The sequence below is a fragment of the Pristis pectinata genome, chromosome 6 (assembly GCF_009764475.1).
Source record: "Pristis pectinata isolate sPriPec2 chromosome 6, sPriPec2.1.pri, whole genome shotgun sequence".
Classification (NCBI taxonomy): Eukaryota; Metazoa; Chordata; class Chondrichthyes; order Rhinopristiformes; family Pristidae; genus Pristis; species Pristis pectinata.
Genome location: NC_067410.1, coordinates 107244133 through 107268320, shown reverse-complemented (window position 1 = coordinate 107268320; position 24188 = coordinate 107244133). Strand labels below are relative to the sequence as shown.

Below are 24188 nucleotides of genomic sequence, written 5' to 3'. Positions count from 1 at the left end.
GCTACTGTTCCCGCGCTGACATCACGCGCATGTCACCTGACCTTCCCGCGCGTGAGCTTTCCCAGCCCAACACTGGGGAAGAAGGAGGGCCCCACGCTATCTTGGATCGGGGCCTCTGACGACATCGCGATGTCGGGAGCCTGTTCGATGCCGGTGCGGTGAGTCGCTACAAAGGAAAAACCCTTAACATATAATGATATCAGCCAATATCTGTACCTTAACCACCAGATTAAAGGTTTTGAAAATAGTTCAAAAAAGGTCCCCACAATGTTTGAAAGTCTAAGTTAGATTCAGAAATTGAACAACAGATCTTCTCTAAATTTAGGTATGACATAACATCCCGTAACCATTGAACGTGAGCAGGCAGAGTAACTTCCTTCTCCATTTCTCTATCATTCATGGTTTAAGGGCTAAATGGTCTCTTCCTGTTTCATACCTTTCACTTCACTACTTCCTAATCTCTGATGCAGTGCAGCCTTTAACCAAATGCACATGTCCCTCTCCAAATCATTTTGTTAGACGCTGTCGAGCATGCAAAACGACATTGGAGGATTTTTATTTTCAACTTTCGGTACATTTTCTCATTTCAATTATTTTCTTTTCCAAATCTCCGCTTCATAATTCAGTGACAAAAATGAAATAAAAATCCAGCAGACGAGAACCTGAAGAATTAAAGCAAAAGCAAGTCAGAATAACAATGTAAGCCTTTTTAAATTGAGGCCTTTGTTGAGGCATCTTGTACAGCTGTATGGACACAAGAGTGCTGAGTTTTTCTGAGTTCTTGTTCTGGTTACCATGGGGAGCAAACCATGGCAGTACATTACAGCTTGTCAACCACATTGTATGCCAATGATCAACTGTGCAAGGCGGGGATGGAAATACAATTACTCAAACTCATTTACACTCCTTAACTTTTCACACAGGCCTTTTGTTGGTTCAGAGTTAATGTAGGCCCATTGACAAATCTGCATTCAGATACGTCGACTGATTTAACACCAATCACTCTTGTCTCTCTGGGGCTTCAACCTCCACTCCCCATCGCCGTTTCACCAGCGGATATAGCAGGACGAAACGAGCCTTTTTATGCTGAGACTTATCTCCCTGAAAGTGGCTGCACAGGTTGGTGGAATCAGAATCAGATTTATTATCACTAACATACGTTGTGAAATGTGTTGTTTTGCAGTAGCAGTACAGTGCAAGACATAAAGACATAAAAATTACAATAAGTCACAAAAATAAATAAATAATGCAAAGGAGGAATAACAAGGTAGTGTTCATGGGTTCACGGACCGTTCAGAATGGCGGAGGGGAAGAAGCTGTTCCTGAAACGCTGAGTGTGGGTCTTCAGGCTCCTGTACCTCCTCCCCGATGATAGTAACAAACCATAGAACAGTACAGCACAGGAACAGGCCCTTTGGTCCACGATGTTGTGCTGAATTAATTAAACTAGTCATTCCTGCCAACACAATGTCTGTATCCCTCCATTCTCTGCGTATTCATGTGCCTATCCAAGAGCCTCTTTAAATGCCTCTATCGTATGTGCTTCCGCCACCATCCCTGGCAGCGCATTCCAGGCACCCATCATTCTCTGTGTAAAAAACTTGTCCCGCCAATCTCTTTTGAACATCCCCTCTCACCTTAAGTGCATGCCCTCTCAGTATTAGACATTTCAACCCTGGGAAAAAGATACCAGCTGTCTACCCTATCTATGCCCCTCATAATCTTATGAACTTCTATCAGGTCTCCCCTCAGCCTCGGCTGCTCCAGAGTAAACAACCCAAGTTTGTCCAACCTCTCCTTATAGCACATGCCCTCTAATCCAGGCAGCATTCTGGTAAACCTTTCTGCACCCTCTCCAAAGCCTCCACGTCCTTCCTATAATGGGGCGACCAGAATTTAATGCAATACTCCCGATGCGGCCGAATCAGAGTTTCATAAAGCTGCAACATAACTTCCACAATCAGAATCAGATTTATTATCACTGACATAGGACATGAAAGTTGTCGTTTTGCGGCAGCAGTACAGTGCAAAGACATAAAAATCTATAAAACACAAAAATAAATAAATAAATAAAGATTGCCCAAGGAAGGATTAATGAGGTAGTCCCTGGGTTCCTGGACCATTCAGAAATCTGATGGCGGAGGGGAAGAATCTGTTCCTGAATCATTGAGTGTGGGTCTTCAGGCTCCTGTACCTCCTCCCTGATGGTAGTAATGTGAAGAGGGCTGACTCTTGAACTCAACCCATCCAGTCCATGACAGCTCAGCGTAGAGCAATCCCATCTGTCTCACCTCTCTGCTCTTTCCGCACAGCTCTCTGAATTATTTTCCCTCAGATACCTTTCCAATTGTCAGTTGGAAGGTCTGATTCATTCTGTTTGCACCATAAAGTCTTGGAACCACACAGCATGGAAACAGGTTCTTCAGTCCACTAACTCCACACCAACATTTAAACATTCATTTTCACTAGTCTTACAGAAGGACATAGATCAGTTGGAACGTTGGTGGGACCGGACCATTAGCGGGTGGAATTTAACCCTGACAAGTGCGAGGTGATGCATTTTGGGAAGTCAAATAGAACATAGAACACTACAACACAGTACAGGCCCTTCGGTCCATGATGTTGTGCCGACATTTTATCCTACTCTATGATCTATCTAACCCTTCCCTCCCACATAGCCCCCAATTTTCTATCATTCATGTGTCTATCTAAGACTCTGTTCAATGTCCCTAATGTATCTGCTCCCACCACATCTGCCGAAAGTGTATTCCATGCATCAACAACTCTCTGTGTAAAAAACTTACCTCTGACATCCCCCTTATACCTTCCTCCAATCACTTTAAAATTATGTCCCCTTGTGTTAGCCATTTTTGCCCTGGGAAAAAGTCTCTGACTGTCCACTCGATCTATGCCTCTCATCATCTTGTGCACCTCTATCAAGTCACCTCTCATCCTCCTTCTCTCCAAAGAGAAAAGCCCTAGCTCACTCAACCTATCCTCATAAGACATGGTCTCCAATCCAGGCAACATCCTGGTAAATCTCCTCTGCACCCTCCCTAAAGCTTCCACATCCTTCCTGTAATGAGGCGACCAGAACTGAACACAATACTCCAAGTGTGGTCTAACCAGAGTTCTATAGAGCTGCAACATTACCTCGTGACTCTTGAACTCAATACTCCGACTAATGAAGGCCAACATACCATACGCCTTCTTAACAACCCTATTGACCTGCGCGGCAACCTTAGGGATCTACGGACGTAGACTCCTAGATCCCTCTGTTCCTCCACACTGTTAAGAGTCCTGCCATTAACCTTGTATTCTGCCTTCTAATTCGATCTTCCAAAGTGTATCACTTCACACTTTTCCAGGTTGAACTCCATCTGCCACTCCTCAGCCCAGCTCTGCATCCTATCAAGGTCCTGTTATAATCTACAGCAACCTTCTACACTATCCACAACACCACCAACCTTCGTGACATCAGAAAACTTACTAACCCATTTACTAACTAAATAGAGGTAGGATGTATACAATAAATGGTAGGGCACTAAGGAATGTTGATCATCAGAGAGAACCAGAGGTCCACGTCCATAGTTCCTTGTAAGTGCCAACGCAGGTAGACAGGGTGGTGAAGGAGACACATGGTATGCCTGCCTTCACAGGTCAGTGCAGAGAATATAAGAGTTGGGGTATTACACTGCAGTTTTACGAAACAGTGGTTAGGCTGCACTTGGAGTACTGTGCGCAGTACTCCAAGTGCGGCCTTGGAGGATGTGGAAGGATGTGATTGCACTGGAGAGAGTGCAGAGGAGAATCACAGGGACACTGCCTGGATTGGAGGACTTTAGTTATGAGAAACGATTGGATAGGCTGGGTTTGTTTTCCCTGGAGTGAAGGAGGCTGAGGGGTGACATGATAGAAGTATATGATATTATGAGAGGCACAGATAGGGTAGAGAGCCAAAATCTTTTTCCCATGGTGGAGGTATCAGAAACAAAAGGGCAGAGGTTTAAGGTGAGATGTTGGAGTTTTAAAGTGGAATCTGAGGGTTTTTTTTTCCACAGAGAGTTGTTGATAACTGGAATGTGCCTCCAGAGGAGGTGGTTGAATCAGATACATTCACTAGATTTGAGAGGTATTTAGACAGTCACTTAAGAGGAGACACGAGAGATTCTGCGGATGCTGGAATCTGGAGCAACACACAAAACGCTGGAGGAACTCAGCGGGTCAGGCAGCATCTGTGGGGGGAAATAGTCGATATTTCAGGTTGAGACCCTTCGGTTGGACTGCCATGTCTTAATGTGTCCTGGCACGGTAGTGTAGCGGTTAGCGTGACGTTATTACAGCGCCAATTCCGGCCACTGTCTGTAAGGAGTTTGTACGTCCTCCCCGTGTCTGCGTGGGTTTCCTCCGGGTGCTCCGGTTTCCTCCCACATTCCAAAGACGTATGGGTTAGGAAGTTGTGGGCATGCTATGTTGGTGCCAGAATCGTGGCGACACTTGCGGGCTGCCCCCAGAACACTCTACGCAAAAGATGCATTTCACTGTGTGTTTTGATGTACATGTGACTAATAAAGATATCTTAATGAAAAGGATACGGGCAAATGAGATTAGTGCAGATGGGTAAAAAGGTCAGCATAGATCTGATGGGCCAAAGGGATTGATTCTGTGCTGTATGAGTCTATGAGTCTACCTTAAAAATATCCAAAGATCCTGCTCCTAATTCATCTGCTTGCATTTACTGATCTCATTATCCAATGTCCACCTGTTCCTCCTGTACATGATCCACGTCCCTCCATATTCATGAGTCTATCAGCTTCCTAAACACCACTATTGTGTCTGCTTCCACCACCACCCCTGGCAGCCTGTTCCAGGTACCCACCACTTGCCCTGGACATCTCTCCTAAACTTTCCCCCCTCTCCCCTTAAATGCATGTCCTTGAGTATTTGACATTTCTACCCTGGGTAAAAGATTCAGATTGTCTACCCAATCTACTCCTCTCTAGAGAGCACAGTTTAAGGTGAGAGGGGGAAAGTTTAAAGGGTATGTGTGGGGCAGGTTTTTTTTACACAGAGGGTGGTGGGCGCCTGGAACGCGCTGCCAGGGATGGTAGAGGAAGCAGATATGATAGAGGCTAGTGGTGTTTAGGAGGCTTTTAGATAGACACATGAATATGCAGGAAATGGAGGGATATGGATCATGTGCAGGCAGAAGGGATTAGTTTGGACTGGTATCATACTCGGCACAGACACTGTGGGACAAAGGGCCTATTCCTGTGCTGTACTGTTCTATGTTCTAATATTTCTGTGGTATTACCGTACCTAACCCTCAATAGCCCTATCCCCATCCCAACATTCCTGCAGTAGAGTGACCTCCAGTACTGGAGGGACAAAGCAAGATTCATCATCCAGGGCTCCACACACACACAGGTCACAGAGGAATTTTGAGTTTTAATGTCAGCTGCAGTTATAATGTGGAATCTTTGTACTGCAGGTCCTTGGGCATTGTGAAGCATTCAATGATGATTCTTTCTACCATCACATTTTCTATGGTACTCAGTGAGTAATCAGTAGAGAGATCTGTGCTGAAGCTATTATGTTATGAAATCTCCGCTAACTCAAATCACGATAAGTGCCAGATAACACACCTCACAATTATTGGCCCAGCAATGAGTCATCTGAAATGATTGCAGCTTGATGGAGTATCAAACGATTTGAATGGCCAAGGTGGACTTCATTCATTGTAAAACACTTTAAGTTTATTCTTGAACTGTGGTTGATTTACTGCCTGCTTTCTGAGCAAGTGTCGCCGAGGCTTTTACTTGTGCTGTATTGGTGAGATTGATTCTGGGATGGGTGTCATTTGAGGCACTGCGGAGGGCTCTCCTGCTTTCCTTTGGGGTAATGCCAAGTCTTTTGCAAGGGCAGATAGGATTTGCAGCTCGTCACATCGACAGCACTTCTGCACTGCACAGGCAGGCACGGTAGTGCAGCGGTTAGTGTAACGCTATTACAGCGCCAGCGACCAGGGTTCAATTCCGGCCGCTGTCTGCAAGGAGTTTGTACATTCTCCCCGTGTCTGCATGGGTTTCCTCTGGGTGCTCCGGTTTCCTCTCACATTCCAAAGACGTATGGGTTAGGAAGTTGTGGGCGTGCTATGTTGGCGCCGGGAGCATGGCAACACTTGCGGGCTGCCCCCAGAACACACTACGCAAAAGGTGTATTTCACTGTGTGTTTCGATGCATATGTGACTAATAAAGGTATCTTATCTTCTGACGGTTCAGCACTCCCTCAACACTGCCCTTCTCCCCCACCCGCTCCCCGCTGAAACTTACCAATGAGAGGTGTAGTTATCCATAGACATTACCTGCTGCAGAACTGGCTGAACACCCGCTACCAATGTTATCTGGTTACTTATTTCTCCTTAAAGGGAAACTAAAATTTGATCCATGAAAACTCTGCAGCACTTTTCACAGCTTCAGCCCTTTCCAAAGCGTTTCACAGTCGAATCCAGATGTGACATGAGAAGTGGTGGAAGCAGATACGACAGTTGCATATAAGAGGCATTTAGACATTCATCACTAAGGACCCTCACCATCCGGGACATGCCCTCTTCATGTTACTACCATCAGGGAGAAGGTACAGGAGCTTGAAGACCCACACTCAATGTTTCAGGAACAGCTTCTTCCCCTCTGCCATCAGATTTCTGAACGGTCCATGAACCCATCAACACCACCTCGTTATTCCTCTTTTGCACTATTTATTTATTTGTGTAACTTATAGTAATTTTTATGTCTTGCGCTGTACTGTTGCTGCAAAACAACAAATTTCACGACATATAGAACTCTGGTTAGGCCGCATTTAGAGTATTGCGTGCAATTCTGGTCACCTCACTATAGGAAGGATGTTGAGGCTTTGGAGAGGGTGCAGAGGAGGTTTGCTAGGATGCTGCCTGGATTAGATGGCCATGTGCTATCAGGAGAGGCCAGACAGACTTGGGCTCTTTTCTCTGGAGCGGTGGAGGCTGAGGGGTGATCTGTTGGAAGTGTATAAAATTATGAGGGCCATAGATAGGCTGGACAAGCAATATCTTTTCCCCATTATTGAGCGATCCAATACCAGAGGGCATGCATTTAAGGTGAGGGGGGTAGGTTCAGAACAGATGTGAGGGGTAAGTTTTTTACTGAGAGAGTGGTTCATACCTGGAATGCATTGTCTGATCAGGTGGTGGAGGCAAGTTCACTGGGGGCTTTTAAGAGGGGTTTGGATGGGCACATGAATGAGAGGAAAATAGAGGGATATGGGCATTCTGTAGGTAGGAGGGAATAGCTATGTCAGCACAACATTGTGAGCCGAAGGGCCTGTTCTGTGCTGTACTGTTCTATGTTCTATATGTCAGTGACAATAAACCTGATTCTGAGACAGGTACATGAATGGTCTGGGAATGGAGGGTTATGGGCCATGTGCTGGAATGCGGGATTAGTTTAATTTGGCATTGTACTCAGCACAGACATGGCGGGCTGAGGGGCCTGCTCCTGTGTTATACTGCTGCAAAGCATGCAAGCTATAGTTACACAGGATGATCGGAGAGAACTAAGGGTCCAGGTCGATAGTTCCTTGAAAGTGGCAACACAGGTAGATAAGGTGGTGAAGGAGGCCATAGAGGGTCCCACATTGAGATAAATGACTACTGGGTCCCAGAGTCAAGGAAATAGCCAGTTAAGGTTGTCAACTGAGGAGATTGCTTGACTCATAGAACAGCATAGTACAGCAGAGGAACAGGCCCTTCGGCCCATAATGTTGTGCTGAACTAAATGTTAATGATGCCTAATTTAAATAATTGTTTCTGTCTGCACATAACCTAGATCCCTCCATTCTCTGCACATTCATGTGTCTATCTAAGGGCCTTTTAAGCACCTCTTATCACATCTGCCTCCACCACCACCCTAGGCAGCGCACTTCAGGCACCCACCACTCTCTGTGTAAAAAAACTTGCCCTGCACAACTTTCACTCTCTTACCTTAAATGTATGCTCTCTAGTATTAGACATTTCAACCCTGAGGAAAAGATACCAGCTGTCTATCGATGCCTCTCATAGTTTTATAAACTTCTATCAGGTTTCCCTTCAGCCTCCAACGCTCCAGAGAAATCAGCCCTAGTTTGTCCGAACTCTTGTTTTGGCCCATTCCCTCTTATCCAGGCAGCATCCTGGTAAACCTCTTCTGCACCCTCGCCATAGCCTCCACATCTTTCCTATAATGGGGCGACCAGAACTGAATGCAATACTCCAGATGCGGCCTAACCAGAGTTTTATGAAGCTGCAATGTAACTTCCTGACTCTTGAACTCAGTGCCTTGACCAATAAAGGCAAGCATGCTGTATGCCTTCTTTACCGCACTGTCAATTTGTGAGGGAACTATGGACTTGGAGCCCAAGATCCTTCTGTACATTAACTGTGTATTTATCCTTTACATTTAATCTCCCAAAGTTCAATACCTCCTCTTCAGGTATGTACCTCAGGCAATTCCAGTATTTATCTTAACAGATTTGTTGCCTGATAACATTGTACTCCCACTGGTCTGGAGGTTGGTCACAGCTTCAACTTGCAACCTTCTGACTGCAAGGTTCACATCCCTGTCCCAAAGCATCTGACCAATGATGTCCCCTCTTTAATTTGTAATCCATGAAGATTAGCCTCTGGGATACACTGGGAAGTCCCAAATGCGAATGAATGGTTACCACTGACATTCATCATCTAACGTAGTGAAGGATGACGAGGCTTCAAGAGGGAATTGGACGGTTATATGAAGGAGAATTTGCGGGGATCTTGGTGTGGGCAGGCACGGTAGTGTAGAGGTTAGCACAACGCTATTACAGCACCAGCGACCCTGGTTCAATTCCGGCCACTGTCTGCAAGGAGTTTGTACGTTCTCCCCGTGTCTGCGTGGGTTTCCTCTGGGTGCTCCGGTTTCTTCCAACATTCCAAAAACGTACAGGTTAGGAAGTTGTGGACATGCTGTGTTGGCGCTGGAAGCGTGGCGACACTTGCAGGCTGCCCCCAGAACACTCTACGTAAAAGATGCATTTCACTGTGTGTTTCGATGTACATGTGACTAATAAAGATATCTTATCTTAATAAGTCAAATTGAATTGCCCTTCTAAAGACCATAAAACATTGGAGCAGAATTAGGCCATTTGGCCCATAGAGTCTGATCTGAGAGCTGACATTGATTGGATAGACCAAATGGACTCACTGGGTGTGACAGTACTCTCTGATTTTATGATTCCACACTACAAGCTGAGTTGTTGGCTTGGCTTGCTATTGTGAAAGAAAAACACATCCATAGCACCACTCTTCTGGTATCCTTCATTCTCCACAAGCTTGAAAGGAAATTAATCTTCGTTGATCATATCCTGAATCGCACCATGTTCCTGTAACTCAAGAACCCTGTAACAACTACCTACACAGTATAGCAGTGTCTTGATTTCAAACATTGCATTCCTGGGTCCAATCACTCTGTAGCCTTAAACCCGACCCCAAACCAATGATAGCTGTGATCTCCTCCAGTCCTTCAGCCCCCTGGAGAACTTCACCTTCCTCAGATTTTGGTCTTGTGATCATTCCCCACTTCCTGGTCTGACCACTTCGTACTGCCACATTCTCCCTGTGACCACTTGGGTTTCCCACGGGTGTTCTGGTTTCTTCCTGCATCCCAAAAATATACATGTTGAGAGATTAATTGGCCACTGTAAATTGCCCCTAATGTCTGAGTGAGTAGTAGAATAAAGAGGGGGTCAATGGAAATGTGGGGAGAATAAAATACGTTAGGGCAGGATTAGTATAAAAATGGTCAGAACGGTCTCAGTGGGCTATGGACCTGTTTCCACTCTATGATTTTGTGGAGTGTTGCATGGGTTGGACTGATGGATTTAGCATGCTATCTTCCGTGAAGAAGACTTGGTATTGGTATTGGTATTGTCACTTGTAAAGAGGTACAGTGAAAAACGTCTTACAAACCGAACATACAAGTCAATTCATTACGCAGTGCAGTTACATTGAGTTAGTACAGAGTGCATTGATGTAGTACAGGTAAAAACAATAACAGTACAGAGTAAACTGTCACAACTGCAGAGAAAGTGCAGTGCAATAAGGTGCAAGGTCACAACAAGGTAGATGGTGAGGTCATAGTCCATCTGATTATATAAGGGGACCGTTCAATAGTCTTATCACAGTGGGGTAGAAGCTGTCCTTAAATCTGGTGGTACGTGCCCTCAGGCTCCTGTATCTTCTACCCGATGGAAGAGGAGAGAAGAGAGAATGTCCCGGGTGGGTGGGGTCTTTGATTATGCTGGCTGCTACATCAAGACAGCAAGAGGTAAAGACAGAGTCCAAGGAGGGGAGGCTGGTTTCTGTGATGCATTGGGCTGTGTCCACAATTCTCTGCAGCTTCTTGCGGTCCTGGGCAGAGCAGTTGCCGTGTCGAGCCGTGATACATCCAGATAGGATGCTTTCTATGGTGCATCGGTAAAAGTTGGTGAGAGTCAAAGGGGACAAACCAAATTTCTTTAGCTTCCTGAGGAAGTAGAGGTGCTAGTGAGCTTTCTTGGCCATGGCATCTACATGATTTGACCAGGACAGGCTGTTGGTGAGGTTCACTCCCAGGAACTTGAAGCTCTCAACCCTCTCAACCTCAGCACCCTTGATGTAGACAGGTGCATGTACACCGCCCCCTTTCCTGAAGTCCATGACCAGCTCTTTTGTTTTGTTGATATTGAGGGGAAGGTTGTTGTCATGACACCATTCCACTAAGCTCTCTATCTCCTTCCTGTACTCTGACTCATCGATGTTTGAGATACGGCCTACAATGGTGGTATCATCTTCAAACATGCAGATGGAGTTAGAGCAGAATCTGGCCACACAGTCATGAGTGTATAGGGAGTAGAGTAGAGGGCTGAGGACGCAGCCTTGTGGGGTACCAGTGTTGAGAATAATCGTGCCGGAGGTATTGCTGCCTATCCTCACTGATTGCGGTCTGTTTGTTAGAAAGTCAAGGATCCAGTTACAGAGGGAGGTGTTGAGTCCTAGGTCTCGGAGTTCCTTGGTGAACTAGATGTTTTCCATGGCCAGATTAAATAGCAATGGGTGCCTGGTGTTTTCACCTTCTCTGCCTAGGCATCGAGATGCCCAAGCAGAAACCCATCCTTGCTCTGATATAAGCAAGAGCATACCGAAACTCCCTGGCCCAGGCTCCTCTTAAGTAAACTCATCCCCATGGAACCACTGCTCTGTTTAAGATAGCAGATCCCACTTTATCTGATGACTTCACCCAAACTTGATGGCACAATTTTAGTCCCACACCACCGGGTTCAGGAACAGCTACTTTCCTACAACCATCAGGTTCTTGAACCGACCTGCACAACCCTAACCCTACCTCAGCAAAGGAACACTACGCACCACCTCTTGCACTATCATTGATTTGTCTCTGAATGCGCCTTTTCTTTTGCACTTATGTCTTGTTTTTTTCACTGTCCTCTCTCTCTCTCTCTTCACTGTCTTCTATAATTTATGTAAAATTTATATTCTGTGTGTTGTCTGTACTTATGTGCCTGTGATGCTGCTGCAAGCAAGTTTTTCACTATACCTGTACCTCACCGTATTTGTGGACATGACAATAAACTCGACTTGAATTTCATTACTTGACTTGATAACTTGAAGTGGATCCTGCTGTCAGATGTGGCTCTAATATGAGACAAATAAAGTACTGTAGATGCTGGAATCCAGATGAAAAACACGATGATACTGGAGGGACTCAGCAGGTCAGGCAGCATCCGTGGAGAAAAGCAAGCGGTCAACGTTTTGGGTCAGGACCCTTCTTCAGGACTGAAGATAGGAAGAGAGGAAGCCCACAATCTAGGAGGGAAAAGCAGAGCAGTGAGGGGTGAACAAAAGAGGGGAGGCGCGGTGGGCACAAGATGGTGATAGGTAGATGCAGGTAAGAGATAGTGATAGGCAGGTGCGGGGGAGGAGGGGAGTTGAAGTGATTGGCAACAGGGAAGTCACCAACTCCCCCTCCCACACTATCACTGACATGTCAGTCCTCGGCCTCCTCCACTGCCAGGAGAATTCCGAGCGCAAACTGGATGAACAGCACCTCACTTTCCATCTTGGAACCTTGCAGCCTAACAGCATGAACATTGAATTCTTCCACTGTAAGTAATCCCCACCTCCCTTCCCCACCCACCGCCCCACCGTAATTCTTCTCTCCTTCCCTTTCCTAGCATCCTTTTTTCTACCTTTTTTTCCCCTTTCTCTCCTTTGAACCATCCCCGGTGGATCTACTCTCTCCTCCTCCCCCACACCTGCCTTTCACTATCTCTTACCTGCATCTACCTATCACCACCCTGCGCCCACCCTGCCTCCCCTATTTTGTCCACCTATCACTGCTCTGCTTTTCCCTCCTATATATTGGGCTCTCCTTTTCCTATCTTCAGTCCTGAAGAAAGGTCCTGACCTGAAATGTTAACCGCCTGTTTTTCTCCACGCATGCTGCCTGGCCTGCTGAGTTCCTCCAGCATCATCTTGTTTTTCATACAGCTTTGTAGAAGATGAGGAAGTCAACATATCTAAGATAAGATAAGATATCTTTATTAGTCACATGTACATCGAAACGCACAGTGAAATGCATCTCATTTCCAGTTCGATTTTAACTGGCAGAAGCCCTGTTGTGGGAGGGAGGGAGAGTTAAAATCCAACCTGAATATTCTGTAGATATTACTACTGGACAGAGGAAATTGTGCACTTAGTGAAGGTAGATTATAAATTGTTTGCAGTTTGCCATCTCTCTGTTCTTTTACTCTTGTCACATCCATATGTCTCCTCCAATGCAAAAAAAAAATCAACTTGAGCCCCAGCACAAGGGAATTGACCATACTTTACCTGGATTACTGGGGAACCACGGAATGACATCTGCTGTGGTTTGGAACACAATCCTCGATGCCCCAATTTGAATCCAATCCAGATTAATAAAGGACAAGGCAGTACTTGGCTGCAGGCATCAAGTCTCACTCACTCACAGAAGGATGGCTGGTGTGAGGATGACAGTTGCCAACTCTGCTTGGCGGCTTTCCATATGACTTCCTGCCACCAACTGTCCCACCCCTCTCCCCAGTGCTTCCCACCATTGGCTGCCCAACACATCCATCTTCAAGACCCATTGTTCAATTGGATGATTGTTGACAGTCAATCAACATTTCCGTTTTCTGGCCCAAAATTGAGAGATGTCTGAAAAGAAAATGAAAGAGTGAGTTTTACCTGTGACAATTCCTTGCAGGTGGACCTTCAAATTCTGGAGAATTCAGGGTGATCTAGGAGTTTTGACAACCCTATATGTGTGACCTAAATTGTTCTCATTCATGTAACAGGTGTGTTCATCTGATCAAGCCACAGAAGATAAGATAAGATTTTTATTAGTCACATGTACATCGAAACACACGGTGAAATGCATCGTTTGCGTGGAGTGTTCTGGGGGCAGCCCGCAAGTGTCGCCACGCTTCCGGCACCAACATAGCATGCCCACAACTTCCTAACCCGTACGTCTTTGGAATGTGGGAGGAAACCGGAGCACCCGGAGGAAATCCACGCACACACGGTGAGAACGCACAAACTCCTTACAGACAGCGGCTGGATTTGAACCCGGGTCACTGGCGATGGTCTATACTTCTGTATATTTTAGACTATATTCTTTTTCTCTTTCTATTTTTCTTTTTTTCTTGCTCAACTTGCACATGTCATTGTGTTTATTTTGTCATGTAAATCAGAATCAGATTTATTAACACTGATTTTATGGTGTGAAATGTGTTGTTTGGCAGCAGTGGTACTGTGCAAAGGCATAAAATTACTATAAATTACAAAATAAATAAATAGTGCAAAAAAAAGGAATAACAGGGGTTCATGGGTTCATGTAGAAATTATGTTAATGTAAGTCTATGTTAATGTACTGAGCTGCTGCTGCTAAAAGCTAATTTTCATGGCATTTATACCCTGGCCCATTATTGCTCATGACAATAAACTTGAACTTGATGCAGAAGGTGGTTTACTCATGGTGTCGGTTTACCCCAGTCAGATGTGCTCTTGATTCTTGGATCAAGTGCACGGAACCCAAGGCAAGGAACTCGCTGAGGACCTGCTGCTTTGGTGGAGATGCAGTCCTTTAGGATGTGACTTTAACCAAGGCCTGGTTGGCTCACTGCTGTGGGATTGGCATTGCAAGGGAATCTTATGCATCTGGTACGGTGTTGTGAAATGAAACAGAAAATAGTGGGAGATGTCCAGATTGGGAAATGTGGATTTTAATAATTCAGCATTGAAGCTGGGATTTGAGCCTGGGGGTTGATTGGTGGTTCAAAATCTATTTTGTAGGCTGATGCAAATATATACAGGGCTACTTGTGGAGAGAGGGAGAAGAGGAGGCAGGATAGGATGTGAATTCCAATGAACACATGTGAATAAACAGTCTGATACAGGCTGATCCATCCAAATGCTTTATGCTGCATGCAAGCATCTTCCACATTAACTCGATCTGCAAAGTTCTTTTCTCCTTGTCTTCCGTCTAGCTTTCTCTTGTAACTTTCACCTCAACGATCCCAAGTGACAGTGAGCTGAAGTTCCTCAGGAAAGAAGCTTCCCCCGAATTCTAAAGTGGATCCATTATGAGTTAGCCATTTCTGGGCTCTAGTTTCGGACTTGATTGGAAACCCCTTACCTTTGCCTTACCCATCAGGCTCTTATGTAATTGTTGACACCTTGGTCAGGTCAATCTGCATTGAACAACTTTTACATGTCTCTTTGTCTGCCTTCCCCTTCTCCCTAACTACCCACATTAATCTATCAAATGGATGGTTTCACCAACAGTTTATGTCCAAGGCAACCCTTGCCTCACCCTATCAGAGACATTCCTTTTGTCCTATCCATCCAGCCATCCCCCTCCCTCTCTGCAACCTCAAACTTACTTGCTTTCTCTCCTTCCCAGCTTGGCTGAAGGGTCTTCAACTTGAAACATTAACTCTGTTTCTCTTTCCATAGATACGTCTGACATGCTGAGCATTTTTAATTCAGATTTCCAGCATCTTCACTTAACAACAGATTACAGCCCAGTTTCCCATTATTGCGTGTGGCTGCTTGTTTTGCGCCCAGTGGCAGCTACCATCAATGACAGCTTCCAAAGGACTTCGGATTCTGGGCTTGAGGTTGCAGTCTAATCATCCATGGTCGTATTCAATGGCAGGCACGGTAGTGCAGCGGTTAGCGTAACGCTATTACAGGACCAGCAACCTGGGTTCAATTCCGGCCTCTGTCTGTAAGGAGTTTGTACATTCTCCCCGTGGTTTCGCCGTGGCTCCGGTTTCCTCCCACATTCCAAAGACGTACGGGTTAGGAAGTCGTGGGCATGCTATGTTGGCGCCGGAAACGTGGCAACACTTGCGGGCTGCCCCCAGAACACTCTACACAAAAAGATGCATTTCACTGTATGTTTCAATGTACATTGACTGATATATCTTATCAATGGTTGACCCATCTCAAGGGGTTGAGTGGTCCACTCCTGCTCCTAATTTGTATGGACATCCAAGGGCTATGTCAGTGTCCCTCTGTCTCAAATCATGCTTCAATCTGACTGATGGCACAGTGGCACAGCTAGTAGAGCTACTGCCTCTCATTGCCAGTGAGCCAGCTTCGATCCTGGCTGCTGTGCAGAGCTCCCACCTTCTTTCTGTGACCATGTGGGTTTTCTCCAGCTATTTTGATTTGCCCACACCCCAATGGCATGCAGGTTGGCAGGTTGATTGGCCGCTGTAAATTGGTAGAATATAAGGAGAGCACAAAGAATGCAGAACAGTACAACACAGGAACAGGCCCTTCGGCCCATGAAGTCTGTGCTGACCATGATGCACAACCAAAGGCAATCCAATCTGCCTGCACATGGTCTATATCCCTCTATTCCCCAGCATGTTTCTCTCTAACTGCTTCTGAAATGTTGCTATCATATCTGCTTCTACCACTTCTCCTGGGAGCATGTTTCACACACCTACCACTCTCCGTGTTTAAGAAAAAACAATTTGCCTTGTAAATGATGCAGCTCTACAAAACTCTGGTGAGACCACACTTAGAGTACTGTGTCCAGTTCTGGTCGCCTCATTATGGGAAGGATGTGGAGGCGTTGGAAAGGGTGCAGAGGAGATTTACCAGGATGCTGCCTGGTTTGGAGAGTATGGATTATGAGGAGAGACTAAGGGAGTTAGGGCTTTACTCATTGGAGAGAAGGAGGATATGATAGAGGTGTACAAGATGATAAGAGGCACAGATCGAGTGGACAGTCAGACCTTTTCCCAGGGCACCAATGCTCAATACAAGAGGGCATGGCTTTAATGTAATGGGTGGGAAGTTCAAGGGAGACATCAGAGGGAGGTTTTTTACCCAGAGAATGGTTGGGGCATGGAATGCGCTGCCTGGGGTGGTGGTGGATGCAGGTACATTGGTCAAATTCGAGAGATTGCTAGATAAGCATATGGAGGAATTTAAAATAGAGGGATATGTGGGAGGAAGGGGTTAGATAGTCTTAGGCGAGGTTTAAAGGTCGGCACAACATTGTGGGTCGAAGGGCCTGTATTGTGCTGTACTGTTCTATGTTCTATGTTATCAGGTTATCTCTCAGCCACTATCTCTCAGTGGAAACAATCTAAGTGTAGCCGTGATCAGTTCTGCAAATCCCCTGTCTCATTTGCATCCCTCTCTATCATGTCTGAACCATCTAAACACTGGAAATAGGATTAATGTAGGATCAGTGAAAATGGGTGGTTGTTGGTCAGCATGGACTCAGTGGGCAGAGGATCTGTTTCGCTGACTCTGATTTATGTATAATCAAAGTTGCTTCTCAAACCCGAGCTAAGGTTTATGTTCATTGCTGGGGTCATAGGATTGTAGTGTGGCCTCTGGTTACAGACTGACCTAGGAGTTCAAGTACATGGTTTCCTGAAAGTGGAGTCTTTCTCCCAGGGTTGGGGAGTCAAGAACTGGAGGGCATAAGTTTAAGGTGAGAGGGGAAAGATTTAATAGGAACTTGAGGGGCAACTTTTTTTTTACACAAAATATAGTATGTATGTGGAATGAGCTGCCAGGGGAAGTGGTTGAGGCAGGTACAATAGCAACATTTAAAAGACACTTGGACAGGTACATGGACAGGAAAGGTTTAGAAGGTTATGGGCCAAATGGGACTAGCTTGGATGGGCACCTTGGTCGGAATGGATCAGTTGGGCCGAAGGGCCTGTTTCCATGCCGTACGACTCTACGACTCTGTGGTGAAGTTCACTGAGAAAACTACTCCCATTGTCAGTAAGTTACTGTGACAAAAACTGCACTCAACCAGCAAACAATCACCCAAATGTCAATATAACTACAACTTGCCCAAAGCATAAGGTGAAAACACAAAAAGAAAAGCTTCACATTGAGATTCAATTTGTTAAAAAAAATTGCAGATAATAATTCTACTTCACAACCTATGCACTTTTTTAAGCAACTGCTGATGTCTTAATAACTAATAATCTTCTTAGAGGTTTTATGAAGGATAAAAGATTCCCTCCTGCGACTCTGTCTTTACCTCTCGCTGCCTTGACAAAACAGCCAGCATAATCAAAGACCCTCCCTACCCAGTCATTCTCTCTTCTCTGCTCTTCCATCAAGTAGAAGATACAGGAGCCTGAGGGCACGTACCACCAGGCTTAAGAACAGCTTCTATCCCACTGTGATAAGACTATTGAATGGTTCCCTTATATGATGAGATGGACTCTGACCTCATTATCTACCTTGTTGTGACTATGCACCTTATTGCACTGCACTTCCTCTGTAGCTGTGACACTTTACTCTGTACTGTTATTGTTTTTACCTGTACTACATCAATGCACTCTGTACTAACTCAATGTAACTACACTGTGTAATGAATTGACCTGTACGATCGGTATGCAAGACAAGTTTTTCACTGTACCTCGGTACAAGTGACAATAATAAATGAATACCAATACCAATATTATGTGTCAAAATTTCTTGATTTGCCTTGCAGTTCACTTCTAATCTTGAGAGAACTGGAGACAAGAACAATAATGAAAATTAAACCAAGACCGGGATCTGCCCTGCTCCATACATGGGCTGCTGCAGTAATGGTCCGGTGTGCTGGTCGCAGTCAATTATTGTTCATTGGGGTCTATCGCACGTGCCCAGGTAGGTCTAAACTGTCTGCAAATCGGAGTGGACCCGAGGCCCCATCAGACAAATGTAAAATCTCCAGTGACATGGCTGAGCAGAGGAGTTCTTCCAGAGCTAAATTAGTCCCTCGGTCAGTGCTCTAATAACAGGCTCTCTGGTCAATGTCACATTACTGTTGTGGGATCTTGCTGTGCACAAGCTATTGCTGTGCTTCCTGACATTGGTATCATGTCACTAAAGGACTTTATTGTCTGTAAAGTGCCTCGAGACACCCTGAGGCATAAAAAGCACCTTGTAAGTCTTTCTCTGTAGCTTTCTCCACCTCAAATGGCCCTGGATCTGAAGTCTGTCCTCATGGTTTCCCATCTCTGTCACCCTGCCAATATTCTACAACCTCTGGTTTTAATTTCCTATCTTGCACTCTTAAAACCATGGCACTCTACCTCTCGCCCAACTGCTGCTTCCTCCACACATCGTTCCTCTTATCTAATCTCACTCACCAGCAGAAGTCGAAAAAGAGGTCCTTTCCCAGAGAGACCATTGTCTGTCCGATTTCTGTACTTCCACTCGAAGCAGCCCAAGTGGCCTGTTAGAGTGCCAATTCACAAATCTTCTTCCAAAACCAATCCTCGAAGCTTGCATCAAAAAACACTCCATGCAAAAGATCTCAGAACGATTCGTAAAGTGCCACCTTGGTGACTTCTATCCTTCTCCACTCCCTTGGTGCCCTCGCCCAAGTAGTATTGAATGAACCCGTTAACAGGGACCTTCACTTGAAGATGCAAAGGAGCAGGACAGCCGGACACTGAGAGCACACAGCTCTCCCTCTCCATCTGGTCCAACTTCTTTTCTTGTGATTGTGTGTGTTCTGCCAGGTGGAGTCTAATTCCTGGTTAGAATCTCCCATTTCGGGATCATAGATGAAGGTTGCCATATGGCTAGACATCTGTTGTACCACCATGGTATCAGGAACAAGCTGGTGTGTCATTGTCTCTTATGTGGAAAGAAATGCTGGGCAAGCTCCTTGATTTATGATAAGGATGTAGCAGCTCATGAGAGAAATGTCTGGATTGTTCACTTTATTCCACTCTGCACGCAACCTTGGGAGGCACTCAACACCACTGTGGAGTTAGTAGATCATAGGTTGTGGGTCACAGAGAAGGTGACTACACTTAGACAAGGAGAGAGGGTTCGATTTGGGGACAGAGCTGCTGATGCCGGGTTTTGACCTGAAACGTCGACAATTCCTCTCCCCCTACAGATGCTGCTCGACCCGCTGAGTTCCTCCAGCAGATTGTTGCTCCAGATTCCAGCATCTGCAGTCTCCTGTGCCTCCGATTTCCTCCAGTAGAATGTTTGCAACTGCAGCCATTGAGCTGGGGTGTCTGGACACAGAAATCACAGTCTCCAAATAAGAGACCCCTGTGTCATACCATTACTGTTATGCTCAGAGAAAGCACTGCAGTGACTCAAGAAGGTGGTTCACTGCGATGTTGGAGGAACTCAGCAGGTCAGGCAACATCCGCGGAGAAAACGGATGCTGCCTGGCCTGCTGAGTTCCTCCAGCACCATTGTGTTTTTCATCTAGATTCCAGCATCTGCAGTCCTTTGTTTCTCTTGGTTGTTCACTATCACCTTTTCCAAGGCAATTAGGGATGGGCAATAAGTGCTGGCCTTGATAGCAATGTCCAGATCTTGAAAAAAAATTGAAAAATATATATTTGATATAATTGTTGGCAAAATAAGTGCTGTAGTTCAAGACATAAAAGGAGCTTCCTGCTCTTTCCCAGACTTCTTAATAAATCAGACAGATATCTCAAAGTTAAAGTCGAGTTTATTGTCATATGCACAAGTACATCTGTGCATAGGTGCAATGAAAAACTCACTTGCAGCAGCATCACAGGCTCATAGCATTAGAGGCACAACATTCACAAGAAAAATGTAAACTGAACATAGACAAAACTATACGAGAAAGAACACAATTAGAACAAAAAAAAAGTCCATTGTAATGCAAAGTGGTCCCAGTGTTGCTATACTGAGGTAGAGATTAGGGTTGTGCCGGTTGGTTCAAGAAATGAATGGTTGAAGGGAAGTAGCTGTTCTTGAACCTGGTGGTGTGGGACTTCAGGCTTCTATACCTCCTGTCCGATGGTAGCTGTGAGGAGATGGCATGGCCCGGATGGTGGAGATCTCTGTTGATAGATGTTGCCTTCTTGAGGCAGCACCTCCTGCAGATACTACCGATGGTGGGGAGGGATGTGCCCGTGATGTATTGGGCAGAGTCCACTTCTCTCTGTAGCTTCTTACGTTGCTGCGCATTCGAATTGCCGTCCCAGACCGTGATGCAACCAGTCAGGATACTTTCAACAGCACATCTGTAGAAGTTTGTTAGAATGTTCGCTGCCAAGCTGAACCTCCTTAACCTCCTAAGAAAGTAAAGACGCTGGCATGCCTTCCTTGTGATTGCCCCTATGTGCTGGGTTAATGCTTTGATCTCTGAAAGTGTCAAGTTCCCTCAGCTCTGGGCTGCAAGTGGACTGTGTGCTGGTGCTGGAGTGATGCTGAGATCAGAGTGCCAGCAAAGGAACCATCTTGGCACTCTACAACAATGTGAATTTTCCCCAGGTTCTCTGCAAATGAAGCAATTGGAATATTATTGCCGGCCTGGTTGTCAGGGAATTGCTTTATGTTAGATCTGCCTGTGGTGACTACCAGCAAGAAATGATTAGCAGCAAAATTAACTGACAGGTACAACTGATGACACATTACCTAATTACCACAATAAAAAATATTGTAAGGTCGCCCAAATCAATATTTTGACTCATCGTGGGTTGATAGTTTAATATTGATTCATCATCATAAAGACTGACACACAGATATAGTGGCCAATTATCTCTCGTCTCCGTATAATCACCTCAGCTCCAGCTGGTTAAATTTGCACAGCTTCAATGGGCCTCTTGAAGAGACAAGTCCCCGCGTGTATATGTATTTACATCTCTAGTTCCCCCGTGTAATCACAACTTCTTGCTGATAATTGGAAAGTCTCTTTCCCGGTCACTGACTCTTTCTCTTTCTCTCCCTCTCCCTCTCTCCCTCCCTCTTTCGCTCTCACACTCTCTCTCTCCCTCTCCGGTACTTGTCACATAATCAGTCCAGATGAAGGGTCTCGACCCGAAACGTCGACTGTCCATTTCCCTCCGCAGATGCTGACTGACCAGCTGAGTTCCTCCAGTGGTTTGTGTGTTGCTCCATATTCCAGCATCTGCAGAATCTCTTGTGTCTCCACCTGACATAAAATAACTCACTCTGCTCCTGCTGGAATGAAAGGAGATTGTTTGGAAATAGGCAAACTGGAACCATAGAGTCACAGCACAAACAGGCCCTTTGGCCCACCATGTCTATGCTTACCATCATGTCCTATTTATACTAATCCTATTTTCACATTTACCAGCACTTGGTCCATAACCTACTATACCTTGGCAATTCAAGGTCTCGTTCATATAGCCCGTCCATTTTCCTGGTCTTTAGTAAAGAAGAGACTCAAAAGTGTCAACAATTACTGAAATAACTGCTGACAGGACACTGCAAGATCTCTCTCTCTCTCTCTCTCTTTCTCTCTCTCTCTCTCACTGTCTGTCTGTCTCTGTCTCCCTCTCTCTCTGTCTCTCTCTCTGTTTCTCTCTCTTTCTCCATGCCTCTCTGCCTCTCTCTGTCTCTCTCCCTGTCTCTGTCTGTCTGTCTATTTCTCTCTCTGTCTGCCTGCCTCTCTCTGCTTAAACCCTTAAACAGTTCCAGCATTGTCTAATTACATTCCAAAAATGACTTTTCATTAAGGAACTCCAGGATATTTAATTGCCGATGAAACCTGCAATGCTTACTAGTCAATAACATTAGAAAGAGTTCCCATCAATGACCACAGAGAGGAAGATTCCAAAGAGCAAGCTTCCATCCAGTAGAGACAATTGCATTTTTAATTTAGAAACATTTGAATTGCACCAAGACCAAATTTCAGATTATCCAATGTTCTATTATCTGAATTTTCCCTTAGGTTTGGATCCAGACAAGAGATTTGAAAAATGAGTTGAAAATTAGAGGATTAGATTATAAGAGACTTAATGTCAGTCAATAATGGAGACGGACCATCAATGTGTCAAAGAGCAACACTAGGTTTTCCTTTCAAACGATGAAAAACTTCAGTCAGGCTTTATGTGCTTCTTTCCGTTCACTGTTGCAGTACTGTTTTGCCTGAGTCAGTGAGACATGTCGGCTGGATTCAGCAGGCACAGCTCCAGGCAGGTGGAATATTCAAATAATACAGGAGCTTTCCTACAGGAGTCACAAGTCAAGGATATAATGAGGGTAATCAGTGAGTTAGTCAGAGCGCCGGGAAGGAAAAGGGGAAAATGACTGGGTGAGTCACTGAGCGGAGGAGAGGATATAAAATCGAGGAATGACAGGGCGCTTGCTGAGATGAACACTGACTATCAGATTGTCATGTCACTCCACCAGAGAAAAACATGTTTCCTTTCTTCTTCTCCCTTCGCAAGATGTAACCCTTCTCTGCTGCAATGAGTCAGTGGCCTTCACTCATCTCTCAGGCCAGCATTGATCCTCAAGCTTTTATTCTACTCTCTGTAAACCTGCGTCCATCCAAAGCTCAGCTGCCTGTGTCCTAACTCACATTGCGTCCCATTTACACACTCCCCTGGTGCTTATTTCCTTGTTGAGCCATGTCTCGAGTTAACAATTCTCACCCTTGCTTCCGTCCATTGTCTTGCGCCCACCAGCTCGAAAATCTGTCCCAGGCCCATAATTAGAACATAGAACGGTGCAGCACAATGTTGTGCTGAACTAATTAAGCTAGTAATTAAATGCCAAACTAAGTGAATCCCCTCTGCCCACACAATGCCCATATCCCTCCATTCTCTGCACATCCATGTGCCTATCTAAGAACGTCTTAAACACCTCTATTGTATTTGCATCCACCACCAACCCTGGCAGTACATTCCAGGCACCCATCACTCTCTGTGTAAAAAACTTGCCCTGCACATCTCTCTCACCTTCAATGCATACCCTCTAGTATTAGACATTTCAACCCTGGGGAAAAAATTAGCAAATGTCTACTCTATCTATGCCCCTTATAATCTTATAAACTTCTATCAGGTCTCCCCTCAACCTTCACCGCTCCGGAGAAAACAACCCAAGTTTGTCCAACCCCTTTATAGCACATGCCCTCTAATCCAGGCAGCGTCCGAGAGAACCTCTTCTGTGCCCTCTCCAAAGCCGCCACATCCTTCCTACAACTCTCCCCACGTCTGCGTGGGTTTCCTCCAGGTGCTCCGGTTTCCTCCCACATTCCAAAGACGTATGGTTAGGTTAATTTGGGTTTAAAATGGGCGGCGCAGACTCGTTGGGCCAGAAGGGCCTGTTACCACACTGTAAAAAAAATTTTTTTTTTTAAATTTAAAATTTTAAAAATTTAAATTTAATGGGGCCACCAGAATTGAATGCAATAATCCAGATGCGGCCTAACCAGAGTTTTATAAAGCTGCAACATAACTTCCTGACTACTCTTGAATTCCAATTCTAATTCTCCAAGATTGTTTGCCATCCTGTAAATCTTGCCACAGGATGGTCCCCGAATTTAATCACTCTATCATTGACAGCCAAGCCTTCAGCAGACAATGTGCTATACTTTGGAAGTGATTCCTTAAAACTCTTCACCTCTCCTTCCCCCTCTAAGTTGCTCCTTAACATCTCCATTTGACCAACCTGCCCCAAGTTCTCCTGATATGGATTAACACCAACACTTGTTTGATAATACTCCTGTGTTAAAAGTTTTGTTGTTCTTCAACATGACTTGAAACAGATGACTTGGTCTTGCTCTGTGAGAAAGTTGGTTGTCATAGGTTCTCTATATCTATAGTTGTGAAGTTC

General features: G+C 45.2%; 1 long non-coding RNA gene across 1 annotated transcript; it reads right to left on the bottom strand.

Annotated features, from left to right (window-relative positions):
• Nucleotides 1–514: 514 nt before the first annotated feature.
• LOC127572072 (uncharacterized) lies at nucleotides 515–19031 on the bottom strand. The gene is made up of 3 exons (XR_007956556.1): nucleotides 18752–19031; nucleotides 12936–13280; nucleotides 515–662 (listed from the first exon to the last, which is right to left on the bottom strand). It is a non-coding gene; the product is annotated as an uncharacterized LOC127572072 (long non-coding RNA).
• Nucleotides 19032–24188: the final 5157 nt, after the last annotated feature.